This window comes from Dreissena polymorpha, chromosome 3, assembly GCF_020536995.1.
Source record: "Dreissena polymorpha isolate Duluth1 chromosome 3, UMN_Dpol_1.0, whole genome shotgun sequence".
NCBI classification, from domain to species: Eukaryota; Metazoa; Mollusca; class Bivalvia; order Myida; family Dreissenidae; genus Dreissena; species Dreissena polymorpha.
In genome coordinates, this window is record NC_068357.1 from 82,035,295 (window position 1) to 82,056,169 (window position 20,875).

Consider the following 20,875-nt stretch of genomic DNA (forward strand, 5'->3'; position numbering starts at 1 on the left):
CTACTGCTACTGCTACTACTACTACTACTACTACTACTACTACTACTACTACTACTACTACTACTACTACTACTACTACTAATACTACTACTACTACTACTACTACTACTACTACTACTATTACTACTACTACTGCTACGGCCTCTCCTGTTGCTACAACTACTACTACTACTCTCCTACACTTTATTGCAATAAATCAGTTATTCTTAATACTATGTTTATATTTTTTATTGTTATGCACAAAGGCAGGAATGACAGGAGAAAATATGGTAATCGCCTTGGAGCCTGAGGCGGCATCATTTTGCTGCAGACACATGCCAATGACAAACGCTGAAGGTAGTCAAGACTTCATGCCTTTCAGCCGAACACAAAGTATTTAATTTTCGATGCTGGAGGTAAGAATACATTTGGTTTCAGTAATGCACTTACGTAAATAAATGTGTGTGAGCTAGATCTGCAAACCTTTAAATTCAAATTTAAACAAGGTCCCCATGACATCTTGATTTGGTGTGAAAATCGCAAACACGACGGCTTGCCGGAACGACAAACGTACCCTTCTGCACGACAAATAGGCATAAGCCTCGAGCATTTTCCTCAATTCTGTCAAATTTTACTTTTCAAGCATATTTTTTTCAAAAGTAATATGTTTGTTTGTATTATATTGCTTACCTTTTTCAACAAATTACTAAAAAATCATTGTTTAAACCAAACTGGGCGACAAATGTCGTTATAGTCTTTTCGGCACCAGTTTTATTGTTTTGACGGTTATCCTTCTGGTGTGTTGTGGTATTGGCGACTTCAACTTCATATGTCTTGTAAACTTCTTCAATTCCGCCACCAGACGATAACTATATGGCAGAAATCATATGATATTTTCGAACAGCCACGCGACCATGGTTTCCTTGCATAGTACTGAATTGAAATATTTGGTAAGCTACGTTGTGTATGGACCTCTACAAAGTGTCTTCAAATTATGCTTCTATTGTTAACAATTGTCACAATCATGGGATGAAATGTTTATCCAAACGAAAATAAAAGAAATTCTTCTATAAAGAAACAAGCCAACTGCTTTATTTGTGACATTAGATAGTGTTTTTTATCTTCGTGTCCTATAGGCAAAATGGTTTATATAGACCTAGTTTGCATACATAAAAACTTCTCCCCTAAAACCTCAAATACTAGATATTTGTGGTTTATGGGAAGTAACTTTGGTATGTTACTTTGCATGATGGTCTTCTACTAAGTTTGTTAAAATGGTGCCCATTTGCGCAAAAAATGTCGTTGGGGTCCCATCTCTGATATAGACAGCAACATGATTTGTTATTTTTTGTTCTGTGAAAGAAAACGGTTTTATGGAATTAAACCGGATGTATTTTGGTGACGTTTAAAGCATGCTTATGCAGTAAAAACTGGGTAAATTCCTGGGACACGTTAATATAGACTTCATACGCAAAATAACATAATTGCCTTCTCATAAAAAACAAAATCTTATGGGTGAGAGATTTTGGGCAATCTGAGTCGTTCATTAATTTCTCAAAATATTGTTTGCTGGTGTCTACGTTTTCGACAATCCCGTTATTGCGTTCACAATAGTCGAGTGTATGAGCGTTCGTGCGTTTGTCTTTTAAGCCTGTTCGGTAGGTAAATTCGTCATATACCGTTGTATTTTAAAATAACAAATATACAACATGAGATGTTGTCATGTTTTCTGGGTTACTTTATGGTTTACTGTAACAATTTGTAAAATGATAATTGACGTAGTAACTGACTTTTCCACTCGTGAAGTCATTCTAGGTGGCGAGTAAAGAAACGTTTAAAGGCAAATATTCCTTCTAAAAAAATACAGCCGTTTGTAAACAAACGCATTTAATTAGCATGTGTCATTTTGTAATTGAAGTGTATGCGTCTTTTGCGTTCTATTAAGAGTGTATTTATTATTCTTAATGAAATCTGTAGTGTTAATTACCTTTCTTTTCGTAAAATTAGGCATGGAGGTGGGGGCATAACTGCTGTTATGCGTCGGAATGTATTCATGCTTCATAATCAAACTATAAAAAATTGACCCTTTTTCCATACGAATGATGCATACATGTACATTTTTGTATCATAAGTAGACCTAAGTGCATGTGTCCGATATACAATACCTTTCGTTTAATCTCGTTTTTATTTTTTAAACATGTTTATTTGCTACATTTCCCTAATTATTCATGAATCAATTATGTTAATAAAAATCACTGCAGTAGATTTATGCTATTTTAATTGATGAAAATATGAGATGCACAATGTTATAAGATCGCATTATTCAAGGTACAAATTATAAATAATAATCGAGTTATTAGAACATTAATCATAGGTCACGATGTCCGAAAAATCTAGTTTTCAAGAAGTTTCGCTAACAGCAAGTGAAAATCAGACATGATATGTAACCACTCATCTTTGTCCCGATGTTGTATATTAAGGACAAAATGTCATCTTGTTTATGTGAACTCCGATTGTATTTAAATATTCATTTGTTCTATTTAACATTAATTTATAATTTGCATTTTTCATCGGATAATGCACATATTAATATATTTAAATTTTCCTTGAATTGACAGGTGGTACCGTTGACATAACTGTACACCAAGCTGTGTTTGGAGGGGGTCTGAAGGAGCTGTACCAAGCCAACGGAGGAGACTGGGGTGGAACGTACGTTGATAAAGCATTCAGGTAAACAACGGATATATGGTAAAGCTAGTTTCTAGTGAGTTTCAAAGAAAGGTTTCGGTTCTTGTAAAGAAATAGAATGATGTAAGAACGAGATGATACCGCTAGCATTTAAAAATAAATTATATTTAGAATTGAAGTTTTTTTCACTGTAGAAGCAATACTTTTGGAGTTGTGCACGGTTAAGCAATCTGACAGACTTACGAGAGGACGGACGGCAGGACAGACAAAAGAACGGATGGATAATAGGCATATCTAAAATTTCACATACTTTTTGTCCTGTTATGCGATATGAATTATATTGCTTCACATAATGTCACTTTTGAGTTATTTTAGTTTTCTTGCACTAGAAAACGTTTATGTGTCTTATGGGTAATATCTCAACTCGGACACCATATTAATTATCATATTGTATCGTGGAGTTTATTTGTGATCCCGTATTAAGAATCGTGGAACAACGCTTATTTAAGCAAAATAACCCAATATTATTTATCGTTAAAAGCATATTATGTATTTAATCAATCCATTTTACACCAATAGGCGCTTCCTAGAAGACATGTATGGTAAAGATGTCATGGAAACATTACAACAGAAACATACATCAGAATACTTTGAACTATTCAGAGATTTCGAACGTTTAAAAAGGGATTTCAACTATCCCTTAAAGCGTGTAATTATAAAGCCTCCTGTTGCATTAAATGACTTGTATCAGGAAAAAAACGGAAAACACATTAAAGACCATCTTTCTTCAGTCCCGAACTACGGGAACACTGTGAAATGGAGAGGGAGGGATAAAATGGAAATAGACCCCATCGTTGTGGAGAATTTTTTTACACAGGCTCTTGACAAGGCAACTGAGCACATGAAATCACTGTTTGCACAACCGGCCTTACAAGATGTCAAAACATTGATTATGGTTGGAGGATTCTCTGAATCAGGATTGCTGCAAACAATAATAAAACAATCTTTTCCGGACAAGCAAATCATCGTTCCATGTGATCAAGGTTTAGCAATTTTAAAAGGCGCAGTGATTTTTGGTCACGATCCTTCAGTAATGACAGAGCGACGTTCGAGATATACATACGGAGTCAGCACAAGCAAGCCTTTTAATGCTGACAGTCATCCGCAATTGAAAAAAACGACCGACGACGAAGGAAAGGAGTACTGCTCAGATTGTTTTGATGTCCATGTTACGGCTGGACAAGAGGTGGCCTTAGGGAGCAGCAACGTCGTTCGATCGTACAGCCCATTCAATAAAAATCAAACTAAACTTGGATTTAGTTTTTACGCTTCGACCGACAAGAACCCGTCTTACGTTACGGATCCAAACTGCATACTTATTGGACATCATTCCGTTGATATCAATTCATCTGGTGATGACCGTTCTGTGAGCGTGAACATGATTTTCGGAGACACTGAGTTACGCGTCGAAGCCATCGAAAATGCAACTCAAAAGCCGTCAAAGTGTACTCTAAATTTCTTGGGATAGAAGTATTAACATATCTAATGAATTTTTATGGTTTGCAGCAACTTATAAACCATATCTCTAAACGCACTTAAATAGCTTTACAAGTACGAGTCCTACTTCAAAACACATATGAACACGAACAGTGTGCATTAAAAATTGACTCATGTGAAGACCAAAACACAGTACATACTGCCAGTGGACAAGGCAAGTTTCGCTCGGGTTGTTTTCATTTCTGGTCTACATCAGTAAAATATATTAAGACAGTACACAAGTGAGTTATTACGATTAATAGTATATATAGCCGCATCCTATAATTGAAAATATAAATATTTCGCAGATACAACCGATTTGTGTAATTTCGCATTTTATGTGATGTATTGCGGCTTCTACATGAGCTACACTACAATGATCTGGAATTTATACTATATGATGCTGGGTTCTGAAATCTTGTCAGCAAGAAGAGGTTTCGGTGACACTTGTATTTACTTTACTTCTTTGTAACGTAGACAGTTTCAGTTATGAAGTTTTAAATTTAAGCCATCGGGTTATGAAATTGGAATTTAACTGATTTTATGTTATCTCTTTTGGAATTTGTATTTTCAACTGCATTGCTGTACGGCAACATCGAAGGAAAGTCTACTTGCGCGATATCCTAAATTTAAGAAATACAAAATAACTGGAATGTTTTACATGAACCAATGACGATTTAAATTGATATAATTGCTTAAATAAAGCGGCTAAAATAAACTCATAAGAAAATATATAAGCTACAATCTAAAACTGAAAATATTTTTGCACAACTGTCATCATTTTTTATTTAAAATTTATAATGAAATCTGCTTTTATATCATGAAATAAGTAGTTTGTGTAGCCTTTATTTATATAAGCAGCACAAACATCAATGACGATGCTGACAGAGGGGACTAAGTTCATGCACAACGTTTTTTGCTCGCGATTGCCTATAAGTGGTGTAAAGTTGATGTTTTTTGTTTATTATTTCTTGCTATAAAGTTGTCAAGTGTTGAGTCTCTAATAAATTTGCGACGTATTGGTGCTTATAAGTAGTGTCTACTGTTTAAAATCATTATGTAAAGCTAGTCTTGTACATTATAAATGAATCGGGTGCCGTGATTTAATTAGTTATTTTTTCGATAAGAAGCGCGCGATAACGGTTTTATATTACTAATATTTTAACGCATGCGTTGTTTTACACACTCAAAAAAGCGTAAAAAGAATCATGAATACAATAATTTTAATAAATGGTGAATTTAATATGTATAATCGTAGTGTTATAATCATAAATGTTGGATTTATGGTTATCGTTATAAAGAATGTGGTAATAGTGCAACTTTCTATCTACTTATGCAGTAGATGCTATTTTATTTAGTTTGACCTATTTCTGTTAGTAAAATATGAACTAAACGGTCTCGTAATAACTCGAAATTGTTATATTTCTTCATTTTTGTAGCATGATCACACCATTTGAAATACTTATGGTTTTGGATATAGTACAACTAGTATACGGACTCACATAAGTCATGTTATATATCATCTTGTTCCTTTTACACTTTATTGGAGGCATACCATATATAAAGTATTTTTTCAACGTTTTTTTTCTTTAAGGACATTTCTTGTTTTACATTGACAATTTGGTTTTTGTGATTAATTCTGGGCCAAGTGTGAAGTTAAACTTACCTTTAAACAAAGTTACGCATAGGCCAATTGCAATATTTTTAAAATAAGCAAGTACTGGGATCACCAAAATTCAGATGGTTTCAACCAGTTTTGAGGCAAATCGGCATGTACTCAACTCACACCAAAGTTGGATGGTGGTGATAGGTTCTATTACTTATTGCAGTTATTATTAAAAACCTGTATGTTGAGCTTTCATATAAAATGCATAAACGTGTGTTTGTCATTTTCTTGTAAGTGTTTTACTGCTGTAGGCACAGTAATAATACGTTTTACGTGTGTACATGAACGTTTCTTTACGAATTTATCATGGTGGTACTATTCTTAAATTGAAAATAACGCTGCTAATTCATTTTTCTTTTTTTCCGAATCAGTAACGTTTATATGTATGTTTACATGTGTGTTATATACAACAATAATTTTGTATTAAGAATCACAACTCATGGTGATTTTATTTCATTGTGGGTTATAAAATAAATGCGAGGACATTCTCGTGGATGTTTGTATATAGACGTAGTTAATTTCGCCTAAAGCCCCATCCAAGAGAAAACTGTCAAACTAAGAATAAACAAAACAATCATTTAAATGTATAATATGCGTGTATTATTGAGGTGTAAACTTAATGTATCCACTGCGAGAAATAATTGTTTGATTGTGTGCACATCTTTTTAAATACAAATACTGTTCTCAATAGTGGCTTTGTTTATTGACTAGTTTGTTCATGTTCCGGGCTTTTCGATAACAGTCCTATTTAAAGTCATCATAAGCTGGACAACTCATTTTGCGGACCGTATATGAGTCAATTTTTGTACAGCTTTTGAAATTCGATACATTATATCATTCATTTTCAAAGTGCATACTTAAATGCACATTATATATTTTGACTATTCTTAAGTCTATTTGAAAAGACAAAATACAGTATTTAAATCTCCATCATTAAACAAAAGACTAGAACTATTTTTGTCTGCGTTACCGATACTCATGTATTGTCCTTTTGATACGCCAATTTGAAAAACGACCGTATGAAAGGAACGCCAAAGCGGATGGGCTGGACAAAGTGTGGACGGGCGAAAAGACGTGCAGGCGGCGGTTAACATTTAACATTTTTGTCTAGAGAATACCTTTGTCGAACATGAATATTTCACGTGACTTGTTGGAGGAAATAAGCCTGATGAGGCGGTGTGTCCCGCGAACATTACCAGTTCTTAAATACAAGATCAAGGTGACAATTAAGATCAAAGGTTAAAATAATAAACATCAGACCTTAGCACATTTTTGGAGTAAATCTTTGTCCAGGATTGACGGATTTTGAAATAATAAATAAGTGTCGCGTCTAAGAATCATATGTCAAGGTCCTTGGTTAAGGTCACAATTCCAGGTCAAGGTCAAAATTGGACAATCATTTCTTAACACTTTGTCTTCATCTTAACGGTGTCCGACATAGATGTATTTTGAAGCAACTAGGCAGTAGTGACAATTATTGTTTGTCAAATTGTCGCTTACAAGATCCAGCTGACAAATCAAGGTCAATTGTCAAAACAAAGTCTTGATCAGAATAAGGATTTTCAAATACCTTAACCGAAGTAAAAGAGCTTACTTCAATGGAGTTGCGCAACAACCAAGTTCCAAGGTCGTAGGTAAAGGTAACAATAAAAAGTAGAGAAAAAATAGAAGAATCAATTAGGTTACTATGTTATATCCTTACCTGAAAAAATCAAATGGCGTGCTTATCTTTGGGACAATGATATGATTGGGATATGTACCAGTAAATATGTATATGCATTGCTCATGTGTGTTTGATAAGTTAAGTGCTTTTCATTATTGTTGTTTACAATATATGTTTGCTATACTGTTGATAACACGTTTTTAAATTGCAGGTACATATTTTTTCTCAAGCATCAGTTAACTTAAAAAAAAACACAACAGCAAATAATTAAACTAACACAAGTAGTATTAACGAAATAAATATGATTCTTGATAAATTTCCTAGACAACGACATTCATTCTATTTAATGGATTTCTTCTTAGATTAAATAATTGACGATTTAAAAAAATATATTAAAAAAATGAAATAAAATGTATTTTTTATTTAGTGTGCACCGGCAGTTAAGCGTCAAATGTTTTTGTTTCATATGGAACAATCTGCACAGAATAGTAGATTTTCTATATGTGTGCATGTTTTTTTACATAGTTTTCTTCTGTACAAATGTTAATTATTTGTTATGTTATAAAACACTGATTTCGCTGATTGTCGAATACGACTTCTCCTGAACTTTTTCTATATTTTTTTATCAACCTTCTATCGGTTTTGATTTGTTTAATACAATCGTATATACTGGCTTTCAAATATAGCATGTTAACGTTTTTTCTATACTATAATGCTTGTAGGATGTAGTACCTGAACATTAAATGATAAACTCCTTTTCTATATTTCTTATTGGAGAAATATTACATCGCAACTCAGGTCTATAACTAGTGCAATCATATGAACATTAATTACAGGTTATGCACATAGCGGACAGAAATATGGAGGAAAAGGTAGTGGATATTTCTTTTAAGTATTACAAGTTATTGTGTTCAAGAGAAGTTTTTGTTAGGTGCTGCTGCCTAACACTGAATTTAAACTCAAGCTATGAGTAGCATATTTGATATTAATTTGTTTTTAAACCCTTACAAAACGTAATGCATGTATGGCTCGGAACAATAGGCTCTTTGTCGAAAGAGTGTGGCAAAATACATACATGTAGTTCAAATAACAATTCATCTTGCTAGATGTATCTCGAATATTTTAAATATGAAAAGCCAAATAAAAAACCCTGGACCTTGCGGTTTCAGATATGTATTACTAGATACAAATAAGGAGAACAAGTCACTTCTAGAGCGGGGCCAATTTAAACCCCAGAGTCACGATTTGAACAAACTTGATTTGGGACCACTATACGATGTTTCACATCAAATATTAAAACCCTGACCCTGTTATTTAGAGATTAAAAAAAAAGTTATTTACTATGTAATTCAACATGAATTTTGTGATCATTGGGCTATATACATTTAAGGAAAACATGTCACCCCAGGACACCGCCACGTATTCACAATACCCGACTGTATATCCCGACACTTGCTAGCCAATTTTGATCTCAGGGGCATTATTTGAACAACTTTGTAGAAGACCACCAAATAGTGTACACCTGACCTATGCCATTTAGCCGAAGAAGATGGTTAAAGTTATTTACTATATAATTTAATATAAGTAATGCCATCCCTGAGACGTTGCCAGTTAAGACCCCAGGGGCATTTTTCGAACAGATTTGATAGAGGATCACTAGACAATCTTACACACCAAATATTAAAGCCCTGACTCTTGTTGTTTACATAAGATTTTTTAAGTTTTCATTTTTTAATCTATTTTTAGCTCTGGTGACCAAAAGACGCAATGTACCGAACGATTTGAATAACTAATACAGAGTCACTTAATAATCATTCCAGTGCATGTTCAATAAAATCTGTTAAGGGGTTAAGTAGAAGTAATATGAAGAACAAGTTAACGCACGACCTGACGCACTGATGGACGATTGACATCATGGTATCCTTAAAGCTTCTCACTATGTGACCAGATGAGCTAAAGGCCAATCTCCGTGTTATGCATAAAAACGCTACAATGTAAAATCCTCAAATAACGCAATTCTTTGGTTGGGTACATCTTCTTGCGTTTTTTTTGAAGGTATGTCACAACAATCATTAAGTTCTGTATCTCTATGCACATCAATGATTATCGTTTTAAATGCCTCATACATCACATACAGAAAGACACAATGGTCTTTGATAGCAAACAACTTTATTAGGATTAAAAGCAGTCGTTTGGTGCTTCTGTATTAACCATTAAGTGGCCATCTAAAAAACATACACGCAACCCCTCATTATGAACGAGTGTTCAATTACCACCCACTGCTTTATATTGAGAAGCACATCGTATTTGAACAAACGTGGGTTCTACAAATATTGAGGTTTTCTCCGTTTTCGACAGTATTTCAGTCATATCACTGCAGTCAGTTACCCAACTTTAACCTGTCATGTGGTAGCTGGTTTACCAGTAGTAAATACTGATAACTACCCTACTTGAATCATAGCTACGAAAGAATGGCTGAAGAAAGGATTGCATGACATTCCCCAAAAGGTATTTGACCGGGGATATAACCCGCAATCCTCGGATTTTTAACCCCACTTCTCTACCAAACTGAGCAAGTCGGCCCACGTGGATAGTCTCCGAAACGTTGAGAAAACACAAACACAAATGTCGATACACACTTTAAAGACACTGAACAAATTAGATGTGCCACTGACACTGATGCCTCCACGATATATGTTTTGACACAGACACATCACACGGTCAGTTTAAGACTTTCTTCAACACAAAAAAACTACGTCATTAAACTATTCAATACGTGTACACATAACAAAAGGTACATACTTCTAAAACTTTTCTTGCAGTTTAAGTGTCACTTTGCTTCCCGACGAAATGCTAGTACCGGTCAGTAAAACATCGATTAACAACTTTCTCTCTAAACTACGTACACTACGAAAGATATCGAAATTCTATACTCCAAAACGTTTTTATCAAGCTTACAATACGCCCACGCTTTACATGCTTAACAATATAACAATGAGTCCTGCTCAAATGCCAATAACCTATGTTTGGCTTTTAACATATGGCACGTATGTTCTGCACAAATTATTTGAATACCATTACTTGTAATTGATAATACAACTTAATTTACAGAAAAAGTCAATATGTCTATAGCGCAAAAAGTATATTTTTATAACCAATAATTGGTAAGAGAGTCAAGTATGAAAATAATTAAACTTTGTCCAGACTTTTAAAAGCATTTAACTTCATTATTTTCATTAATTATCGTATAATGCATTCCAGGTTGTTTAGATGATATAACTTCACAAATGTTAAGCGCATTTATATAATGAAATTGCATTTAAAGAGCAATAGGAATTAGACATTCCAAAGGCATATTCATTTTTTGGTGATTGGTTCTTAAACGACAAGTAACATCATGTTTGCTTTATCTTAAAGAAGTCTAAAAAGGGGCGTGTTAATAACAATGTAGTTGACTTTGATTTAGTTATTTCTATAACATCCATAGAATTCTTAACAGTCCACACACATGCCCGCATACATTTTCAGCATTTGTTTTTAAACACATTCATAATATAATCGAATGTGTTGTGCCTAATTTAAACTTGCGATTTAAAAAAGCAAAATGTAAAATATAAAAAAAGAGCTGTGTCTTATGTTATTCAATAGCGAATAATTTCAGTTCTTTCAGCGCTTTGATTATCATACAGGAGGTAACAAGGAAGATTTATTTACGATCAAGTGACTGAATTCAAATAGTGAAGTATCTAATTATAGAAGGAAATTCTCGAAATTGCCTAAACTGAACAGGGCGCGCCTGTTTCATACTTATTATTAACGGTATGAGTTGTGGTTTCAAACAGACATTAATTTCATTATGTCTACAAAAGAAAGGCTTGTTTTGCTTATCCTCCTCCTCCTCCTCCTCCTCCTCCTCCTCCTCCTCCTCCTCCTCATCATCATCATCATCATCATCATCATCATCACCATCATCATCCTCATCCTCCTCCTCATCCTCCTCCTCCACCTCCTCCTCCTCCTCCTCCTCCTCCTCATCATCATCATCATCATCATCATCATCATCATCATCATTATCATCATCATCATCATTGTTATTAGTAAAGTAAAAAATATGCAGATTTATAAGTAGTAGTACATGCTTTTGTTGTGGTTGGTGCACTAGTGGTAGCAGCAGAAATAATAATAATAATAATAATTATAATAATAATAATAATAATAATAATAATAATAATAATAACAATAATATAAATAATAATAAAAATAATAAAAATAATACTAATAACAATACTACTATTACTACTACTACTAATAATAATAATATTAATAATACTAATAACAATAATATGATTAAATAATAATAATAATAATAATAATAATAATAATTATTATTATTATTATTATTATTATAACAATAAAATAAATAATACAGATTTTAATAATAATTATGAATTCAGTAAAACAAACACACTATTCGTGTATAGTGCAATATTATATTTCCTTTCGCACACGTTTGTCGATTTATTTCAATGTAATTAGCTTTATCATGTTTACGTTATGGTAACTGTAACGACTGTCTCCAAAATTATAACTTTTTGTAAAGCCATCTGTGTTGATGCGGATCTAACGATATTCAAGACTATCCATGAACTGAATGCGAACTTAAAATTGGTTTCAGCGTTTAATTAGGCATATTCTTGGATGTTCGCTTTACTTATTTGTTATTTAATTATACATCAAATTTTGTATTAGTTACCGCTAGTTTCAAGAGACCAATTATTAAGAGGCACGCGTACCTATCTAATAGGCAATCGACTAATGTCATATCCCTGGATTTGTATTTTAATTAAAACTGTTTGAATTGCATTTTTATAGTTTAAAGTGTCAAATGGACGAGACGATATCATGAATGAGATGTGTTGTAAATGAATACACTGGAACAGCTCAACTTATTTTTGTTATGACAGTTACTGTACAATGAACTCTGGTCAAAGCATATACATGTACATCGTATACATTTGTAGTTCTTAAATCGATGTTTGTTTGTTAATTGAACATTATAGCCACATTATATAGCATGTCGCTTTCTATACATATGTTTATTGTCTTCGATAACACTATATTATGTAAGCGCTGATGACATCTCTTAAGCAGATAAGCCGATTTTTGGCGAACCTTAATTTACCTATTACTTTCATAAATATCTTCTACTAAGGTATCCGAAATTCAGATCAACTAGACCAGAAAGCATCACTCTGTAGATTTGCAAGTTATTTTGCAGACATTGCATGAACGTTTTTCAATTAACTAGCAAAACATACCTATATTTTACACATGATAACATCACTCTGTATGTAGTGTGCGAACACTATTACAAAAGACATTCCTACCATACAAGCTTACTAATACAACGACATACATATAATGCAATATCACACTGACATCTACAAACACACGGTATACGATACACATATATGTTATTGAATTATAGTTACGATTGTACACTCAGAGCTTTTTGATTATACTTTAGATCCCATCGAGATCCTTACTTCAAGCATCGCGGTTTCATCACGCGGGACTCCATTGATGGACATGATAGCAGAGGTCAACGATGGTGTTACAAATACCAGCGGCCGTGCTGACGATTGTGGATGTTGCGCAGCTCTAGAAAGACCGGCATTGGTGCATCAGACTGGACAATTTTTATATCGTGGGAAAGATCATTGTTCTGTGGCGTACAGAAATCAGTGCGTAGAGATTCTTAATCATTACAAACGTATGTGGGTTTAGAGATATTAATATTTCACATTAACACGATTTATATATAATTTTTGTTTCCTTTAAGGCATGATAAGCATTATATGTTTCCATAAACTATTATCAATAATTAATACAGGTATACGTGAAGCAAACATACAATTAATGCTAATTATAAACTTACGCTGTAATGAATAAGACATCAATTTCAATACTAGTATAGAAACGTATCTAAACTCATAATATATATTATTGGTAGAAGATCATATCACGTATCTAAGCAGCAAACAGACCTAATGCTCGATGATTGAAATGTACCAGTATGCATACAACCTTTGAGAAGCCTGTGCTAGGGTTATTGCCATTAAAACTATAAATGATGAAAGTTAACTATTGCAAACATATTACAATCTAAATATGCTGTTTCACGTACACTTAACAGTCAGCATCAACAGTTTAGAATAGGCATACTAACACTAGTATTTGACTGGATACGTGCGTCAGTTCATATTGCAATTGCTATTCCAACATTATATCAACATTAAAAAACGGCCATCCTAATTGTTTGAGTATAACAACATAAGCGTTTGGTCCTAAGCGTTGATTGTATCAAGGAATTTATTATGATATGACCGATGCATGTGTAGACATACACCCATAACAACTTTTTAAGAATACCAAAAACAAATACATTATACAATTATATTAGTCCCGCAGTACGTGCACAGATAACACGCTTGTATGAATGGGCCTGACCTCATTAACCTAATCTTATGTAATATGTTCCTTATACAGACCTAAAGGCTTTGGTGTTTACTGGCTATATCCAAATGCATTGAGCAATTCTTTGTTAATATGAAATGTTTCCAAGATAGTGTGACTTTGAAGTCACTTTATTTTTACCTTACTTGATACTAAGCAGCCAAACTGCAAGATGGCATAGGGACTTAAATGTTTTATCATCATTGTAATTGAAGTGGTATTCGCTGTCAACTACAGGAACTATGTTGTTAAACATGTCTTAAATCCATGCAAAAATCTGAGCGCGTTTTTTTTGTTTGTGAGTCCGTTGACATGACAGATACTGCACCGTTTGAAATTATACAAGGCGTTGGTCAGGACGGCTGATATATATAATAATCTTCATCAATATTTTAGCACTAACAGTATCTGTTATTATACCTCACTTTTATTCACAATGCTAATCTCCCATAGGCCATCGTGACATAGAAATACTATCAGACCCAGCGGGAAAAAAATTTACTGTCCAAAAAATACTGTCGCCCGCTCAAAAAATACTGTTGCCCGCTACCTTAGCAATCACGTGAGGAATGGTAAAAAATTAAACTGTCCCATTCGCGCATGCGCAGTACGCAGTTTTGCATTTCCGTTGTAAAAAGACGACCAAATATGTCAATCATTGCTGTAATTAAATACATGGTTCATATAAATGTTTCACGTTTAAATACTGTTTTCGGTATAATAAAATAAATATTACATGTCTGTGTAAACTTCTCTGATACAGGTAAGGGATACGTTCGTAAGGTGAATGTTGGTTGTTTGAATTTACGGACATGCTCATTATACGCAGCGAATGCACACTTTTATTTGGTTTTATTCGGTGTGTGTAACATTCTCTTATATGCTTGAGCAATTGAAAGAAACATTAAGCATTTCATCTAGTTCACGTTTTGAAAATGCCTTAAGCACCTTGTGTCTACAAATCTCAGTGCACACATACTTTTGCCCAACATACATATATCTTTTAACTGTCCGTTAGCTTGTTTATCAGTCCATCGATATATGTAGAGTGGTGATCTCTTTCTGCCCTAGCGAGGACCCTGAAATTCGCTCAAAACAATCCTTCGTATTTGACACGTATTATTGTGTTGCAGTACATTGGCGTAGAGAAACTGACGTGTTGTTATGTCTTGTTATGCACAGTATTTCTATAAAGATCACAATTTAAGTGCAAAACCTTTTAAAACAGGCCCTCATGTAAACCGGGTCGATGGTCCAAGTAGAATAAGTAAGGACGAGTATTTTCGTGCGAAATAAAGACATTATCGGAGCGTAAAACCCATCATAGCCTAGCTATTCTGGATAAAGACATTTTAATTTGTTTTACCTGTCCAGAATGATACCTTGACTGCGGTCCAGTCAGATCATTTCATACATTTTTAATAAGCTGTGCTTTCTAGAAATGACTTTAAGTATTTAGATCGTCCTTCCTTTTGTTCCCACCCATGTGTAATTTGCTTATTGCTCATATTTTTATTTTGTCTGGTATACATTCAATTCTCAGCACGTGTATGTACATACAGAAAGTGGTTATTATACTGACCATTTACAATGCTCTTAAAGCGGGTATATACGATTTTTATACGTGTTTAATTGTAATATATTGATAAAATATGTTACAATAACATCAAATGGGCAAGAAAAATTAAATATTAAAGCCGATTTTCATAAAATGCAGCAAAGACAAATTAGCGCCCCGAGCCGATTGTGACGTACATATTTTCCTACAAAAACCGAAGCATTCGTCTTTGTATAAGGACAGGAGTTAGTGTTCGTGTGTCGTATGAATAGATATCGTTGCAGGAATTCAAATAAACCGTTACACTAATTTAAGATTCACATCGTACATGTATGGTATACATGCAGGCGAATTCGGCTGTACAGCCGTTTTCAATTTCAGAATTAAATATCTGGCTTATTTCGCATGTTTCGACACATGTTCTTCTTAACTTTTATTTTAATTTATATTGAAATATATATATAATTAGTTATTTACACATTTTATATAAAATCATAAATATTTGACAAAATCGTATATACCCGCTTTAAATATCTATTATATGCATCTTTTGATGATTTGAAAACCTGAAAATTATAAAGCGTCGTGCGACGCGAAACGATTGAATAATTTGGAAAGTTCTGTTGTTGTCATTTTATTTTGGGATACTACAAGGATTGCTTATATAGGTAAAACAGACATCCGCTCTAAGCATGAGCATGGATGGTCGAGTGGTCTAGGCGGAAAACTTTTTACTCCAGGACTCAAGGGATCAGTGGTTCGAGCCCTGTTGAGGGTTACTTTTGTTCCTTTTTTAAAAATTGTATTCTTGTTTGTTTTTTTTTAAAGATTTTTAGTTCAAATGTTTAAATTTATCAATATAAAGCATTTAATGACAAGCTTCAATACATGCCAAAATCTGTTGGACGGCCCATTTAATAGTGATACTTAGTTTGTAACATAATGTTTCCGTTACTTAATTGCAATTTTAATCAAGCGGATAATTGCGCAATAATCTAATTTGTGTCTTATTTTCACATATATGTTAAACAAATACAATTCAGATCAATTTTGTTTTACAAAACCATAATATTATATTACAATGAAATAAGGGCGAAACATACAATTGTAAGGGCGAAACGACCCAGTGCAAAATGACTCATGGTGACCGAGGGCGAACAGGTTTTAGGGTGAAACGACCCCGATACCATGTATACACCTGCATTGTTTTGCGTTCGCAATATATATAGTTTCTTTTATTTTGTACAACTATCCTTATGCATTTGGTTTTCACAACTACCGGTAGGTTTGCTAACGCTGCCACGTTTTAAGAATTAGAATTGTTTGACAGTGTTAAAGACAATATCTTGCTGCATGTAGTTTAATATTTATGAAAAAAAGATATACTATAGGCTAGCTCATGCTCAACATTGTTTCGTTATCCTTTTTGTTTCATTATACTTTTACGTCCTCTATTAACATTTACTATTTTTTTGTTATTTTGTGTTTATATTATGCTGATATTATTCATCACTTTTCTTACTTTTCAGTAAAGAATGTTTGCATATGCACTTATCATCATATTCGTAAATTAAATAGCATATATACAGACTATAAACATGAAACATACATTGTATCATTTTTTGTGAATTCCAAATTTATTTTGCAGTATAAGAAACTCGCCAAGTACACATATTTTGAATATGAAACAAACTGAAATATGTGTACAGCGCCAAACGTATGATTTTAAGAATCTCAAAAAACATAAATGTTATTTAATATTGCGCTTGGTTTCTAATGCCTTTTCAACAGACGGCGCTCTGTGTCCGGATGGTAACTGCCGCCACTCGGACGGGTGTTATCGGACAGTGTCGTTGAACGTCTCGTGGATTGAGGCCAGGGTGAGACTTTTGGTGTATTATTGATCTGTTGTTTATTCCATAAAATGAGTGATGGTCATAGTTTTATGTTATATTATTTACTGGGGACTACTCACTTCTTCATAATTTTATTTATGGTTAAGGCTACTATTCCATCTGTCCGCATCCGTATCCGCAAAATCATAATACGGACGCTATATTCCATTTATCCGCATACGTCGAACGTATCATTCTTTTTTGGAAAAACTTCAGAACTGAAAACCTGTATACAGAAGAAGAGTTTTCCCATTTTGTGTTAATTGGTGCTGATGTTGCTCACGCGAAGAAGTGTAAACGTAAACGAAAGCACAGGTGGTGGGCACGTGCAATAGTAAGAAATCGTCAAACATTTGGAACTTACAACCATTTAGTTAAAGAACTTGAACTTGCTGATGAGGAGTTTAAAGGTTACTTTAGACTAAACAAACAACAATTTGGATACGATCCCTCTCTAGTTGAAGAGTTTATTTCAAAGAAATCGGTTACAAGACAAACCATTTGAGCCAAACAACGCCTAGCTATTTGCTTGCGGTAACTATAAATATTTAGTTTGAGTCAATAATTTGAATTTTATATACGTTTATTAAACTTTAATGTACTTACATATTGGCACTGTAAACTTAATGAACAATCATAAGCATAAAACAATATCAAATGATGCATATCATGTTTCTAGAAATAAAATGTTTTCGAAAAGACCTGTGTTTCACTGTACTCGAGACATTAAACGAACAAGGAAAATATGTCACTTTAATTTGTCACAAAATTGTGGACAATCGCTCGTTTTACTGTTAGGTTCCCATAGCAGCGCTCAAAATGTTAAGTCCTTTTTGTTGTTCGCCGGTCTGGTTGTCCTGTTCCTGTGCCACAGGGTAGGCCACATAACTAGCTGTGGACATATGCTGGAAACCATGCTCTTGGTTAACAGATGACAATAACGATTGTTGTAATCTATGCTGGCACGGGCTGGGTGTAATTGTTTAGACCTGTAGGATATGTAGGCGGTGACAAAATAGCTTTCGACTCCGCGTTATACAAGTCCATAAAAATCTGTAACTGGAGCCATGATTGCCTTCTTTTGACAACTGTTTGGTACGAATTGCACACTTTTCATTATATGGACAAAACTGAAAATTATAATTAAGATAATTGTTATGAAGGACAAGCGTGAATTTAAGTAGATATAAGAAAAATCATCATTCTGTCTGTAAAAGAATACAAATGGTAAATACCTGAAACATCTTCTTCTAGCGCCTTTGCTATACTTTTCCAAACATTTGAGGTAAAATCTGAATCACGATATGAAGAACTGCATTGATTGTATAGTTCCGGGTAATTTTTCACCAATTCGATACGTTTTTTGGTTGATTTTTGAGATGACAGCTTTCCCCTCATCGTGCTAAATGCCGTCCGTATCTCGTCCGCATCCGCATTAGAATGCTCACTTGAGCGTTCTTTTGCGGATTAGCGGATGCGGATACGGATGCGGATGAATGGAATAAGCGCAGTGCATTTCAACTGGTTCTATTTTTTTGCGTATGTGGATGCGGATACGGACAGATGGAATAGCAGCTTAAGGCTACACATTTCTAAATATGTATAACTTTAGTGTATTGTTCCAACATTTTAGGTAGTTTTTTTGAAAACTACTGACTGTTAAATTTCAAAAAGCTAGCTAGTTATTTAGTTTATATTAAGCGTTTGGTTATTCGCAGGGCTATTGTGAGATTCTGGGCGGAGCTCTGCTGGCACCTGTCTCTGATGCCATGGCAACGGCAACCAAAGCGGCGCTCCGAAGAACAAAAGGTGTTAAATCCCGTATATTTTTATTGATAACTCTTAGCCCCTGTTTGATTCGTTTATATTTCTTGATGTCACGTGCTTTTGTCACTTGCGATAACTTTTGATAGTGAGCGTTATACCCTTCCGTTGGAACAGAAGTGCATAATTATACCCCCACAAACAAAGTTTAAGGGGGTATATAGGAGTGAGCTTGTCTGTCTGTCGGTTGGTCCGTATTAATTTTCTGCTCTCTAGACTAATGCAAGTTATTTTCATCCGATCTTCACCAAACTTGGTCAGATGTTGTATCTAGATGATGTCTAGGTCAAGTTTGAATATGGATCATGCTGGGTCAAAAACTAGGTCTCGGGGTCAGTTAGTGCGTTTTAAACATTGATCATCGTGTCCGCTCTCTTATTCAAGAAGTTTTCATCCGAGCTTCACCAAACTTGGTCAGAAGTTGTATCAAGATGATGTCTAGGCCATCGAACATGGGTCATGGCAGGTCAAAAACAAGGTCACGGGGTCACTTAGTGCGTTTTAAACACTGAGCATGGTGTCCGCTCTCTAATTCAAGTAGTTTTCATCCCATCTTCACCAAACTTGGTAATAAGTTGTATCTTGATGATGTCTAGATCAAGTTTGAATATGGGTCATGCTGGGTCAAAAACATGGTCATGAGGTCTTTTAGTGCTTTTTAAACATTCAGCATGTTGTCCGCTCTCTAATACAGTTTTCATCCAATATCTTCACCAAACTTTGTCAGAAGTTTTATCTAGATGATGTCTAGGCCAAGTTCTTACATGGGCCATTCCGGGCCAAAAACTAGGTCACAGGGTCACTTAGTGCGTTTTTTAACATTCAGCATGGTGTCCGCTCTCTAATTATACCCCCATTACCATCGGTAATGGGGGCTATATAGGAGTCACTTTGTCGGTCTGTCTGTTGGTATGTCCCGAAATTTCATCCGATCTTCACCAAACTTGGTTACAAGTTGTATCTAGATGATGTCTAGGTCAAGTTTGAATATGGGTCATGCCGGGTCAAAAACTAGGTCACGGGGCAGTGATTATTCTTGCCCAAAATTACCGCCGATATTCGGCTGCTTCCCAACTGCAAAAAATGACGTTTTTTTCCAAAACTCTGACCAAAATTTTCAAAAAAATGACCAAATTTTCCCAATAAAGCCAATAAGATTACAATGTCATTTAGCGTTCATTTCGTAGAACGAGTGCCGATCCAGCTTGTCGAGTCTTCGCCGAATGACAACTGACTTACGAATGTTCGCGAATGTAGCCGAATACGATTTTACGTTGCTATCCACACATCTCTCTCTATATTGCAGAGGTGACCGACGATAGTCGATGTATCTCGATTGTTAACGCCTGTTTTTACACACGTTCAAGATGGCGGCAAGCAGACGAGAAGTTTGCGATGAGCAGCGAAAATGATAAATAACACTAAAATTAACAGCGGATATCACATGGTTATTAGGAGATAATTTAATGTGTGTGTCAATTAACGCAAAATACTACGTTTGAGATGAACAACAACAAATATTTATTAGAAATCTTCACAGTGAATGTGCG

General features: G+C 34.4%; 1 long non-coding RNA gene across 1 annotated transcript; it reads left to right on the forward strand.

Annotated features, from left to right (window-relative positions):
* Positions 1-259: 259 nt before the first annotated feature.
* Positions 260-3,437, forward strand: LOC127874996 (uncharacterized). The gene is made up of 3 exons (XR_008047207.1): positions 260-395; positions 2,598-2,709; positions 3,247-3,437. It is a non-coding gene; the product is annotated as an uncharacterized LOC127874996 (long non-coding RNA).
* The last annotated feature ends 17,438 nt before the right edge of the window (positions 3,438-20,875 follow it).